This window comes from Cynocephalus volans, chromosome X (assembly GCF_027409185.1).
Source record: "Cynocephalus volans isolate mCynVol1 chromosome X, mCynVol1.pri, whole genome shotgun sequence".
NCBI lineage: Eukaryota > Metazoa > Chordata > Mammalia > Dermoptera > Cynocephalidae > Cynocephalus > Cynocephalus volans.
In genome coordinates, this window is record NC_084478.1 from 44,301,213 (window position 1) to 44,303,527 (window position 2,315).

Consider the following 2,315-nt stretch of genomic DNA (forward strand, 5'->3'; position numbering starts at 1 on the left):
TATGATGAAAAGCCTGATGTTAGTCTGATTGCAGCTCTCTTATAGGTGATTTGATGCTTCTCTCTTGCAGGTTTTAAGATTCTCTCTTTGTCTTTGAGTTTTGCCAATTTGACTATAACATGTCCTGGAGAAGACTTTTCTGAGTTGAATACAGTTGGGGATCTTTGAGCTTCCTGAATCTGAAGATCTGTGTCTTTTCCTATACCTGGGATGTTTTCTGCCAATATTTTGTTGAATATATCTTCAATGCCATCTCCTATTTCCTCCCCTTCTGGAATACCCACGACTCAGATATTTGAGCACTTAATGTTGTCTGATATCCCTCTTAGATTTTCTTCAATGTTTTTAATTCTTTTTTCTTTCTTTCTTTTTTTGTTTGCCTGTGTTATTTCAAATAGCCCATCTTCAATGTCAGAGGTTTTCTCTTCTACTTTTGCAAGCCTGCTAGTTAAACTCTCTGTTGTGTTTTTTGTTTCACTGAATGAATTCTTCAGCTCAGCAAGCTCTGCTACATTCTTTTTCAGGGCATTGATTTCTTTATACATTTCTTCTTTGAGGTCCTGTATATTTTTCCTCATTTCATAGTGTTGTCCAGCTGAGTTTTCTTGTATTTCATTTAGTTTCCTTAGAGTTATCACTCGAAATTCCTTGTCAGAAATTTCAAAGGCTTCTTGTTCTATAGGATCTAGAGCTTGAGAGTTATTACCCTTTGCTGGTGTACTTTCTTGACTTTTCATATTTCTGGTATCTTTCCTTGATGTTTAGTAATTGTGGCAAAAAATTTCATGATCCACTGGTTTGACACTATTGTCTGTCTAGGATGCTGCTGGGGCTGCCAATTTGTGTCTGATCAGTCGCCCACTGGTGCCTTGGGTGTGTGGTCGCCTCAGGTCTTGGGCCTCTCCTGGGAGGTGCCTCTCTGGTTGGCACGCACTTGGCCAGTCCATTGCACATTTACTAATTGGGTCATTTATTTATTTGCTTACAGTTTTTTCAGTTCCTTATATATTCTGAATATTAATCCTTTATCCTATTCATAGTTTACAAATATTTTATCCCACTCTGTAGGTTGCCTTTTTGCTGTTAATTCTTTTTTTTTTTTTTTTTGCTGTGGAAAAGACTTTTTATTTCCACAAGAACATAAATCCACTTTTATTTATTATTTACATTTCATTTAAATCTTTTAGTTTTAATCCTTGAGGAGTACAGCATCACACAGATTCTGTGTGCAACTCCCTTAGTGGGAAGGTTGCTTCAGGATTTGGCATGAACCATGCCATTATTTCCATGGGCATGATTTACCTCTCCCCAGATTACTCTTGTTTTGTTTGGTTTTCTGCCAGGAGTCACTGTGGTGTTCTTTGCTTCATACACATAAGCACTTCTCTCGCCCAAGTTAAATTGCTTCATCTTGGGCATAAACACCTTCAATTTTAAGAAGAGTTTTATGCTCCCTTTGGTTCTGGATACCCCACTTTAGCTAGCAAAAATTGCCTTGTACCACAGCCTTCCAGACATACTGCCTTTTAGAAGTCCTGTTCCCAACAGGCCTCCACAGGCTCCAAGATCGCAGAAAGAGATGTGCAAAAGCTTTTGAAGTTTGATATAATCTGATTTGTTTATTTTTCCTTTTGTTGTCTGTGCTTTGGTGGTCATATTTATAAAGTCCCTGCCCAGTCCTATTTCCTGATTAGTTTCTCCTGCAATTTCTTTTAGGAGTTCAATAGTTTCAGGTCTTATATCTAGGTCTTTAATCCATTTTTAGTTAATTTTGGTATATAGTGAGAGTGCAGTTCTAATTTCATTTTTCTGTATATAGACTTTCAGTTTTCCCAATGCCATTTATCGAAGAGGCAGTTTTATCCCCAATGTATGTTCTTGGTGCCTTTTAAAAAAATCAGTTGGCAGTAAGTTTGTGGGTTGATTTCTGTGTTCTTTATTCTGTCTCATTGGTCTCTGTGTTTTTTTTTTTTATGTCAATGCCATGCTGTTTTGGTTCCAAAATTTTGTAGTGTAGTTTGAAGTCAGGTAGTGTCATGCCTCCAGCTGTATTTGTTTTGCTCAAGGTTGCTTTGGCTATTCGGGTTCATATGTTCTTTGGTATGAATGCTGATTATTTTTTCCACTTCTGTCAAGAATGTCATTGGTATTTTGATGTGGATTGGATTGAATCTGTTGATTGCTGTGGGTAGTATGGATATTTTCACAATGTTAATTCTTCTAATCCAGGAGCAAGGAGTGTGTTTCCATCTTTATGTGTCCTCTTTAATTTCCTTCAACAGTGATTTGTAGCTCTCACTGTAGAGATCATTTAC

The 2,315-nt window shown here is 37.1% G+C and overlaps 1 pseudogene; it reads right to left on the reverse strand.

Moving 5' to 3' along the window:
- Window positions 1-1,170: 1,170 nt before the first annotated feature.
- Window positions 1,171-1,518, reverse strand: LOC134367931 (large ribosomal subunit protein eL33-like; annotated as a pseudogene).
- Window positions 1,519-2,315: the final 797 nt, after the last annotated feature.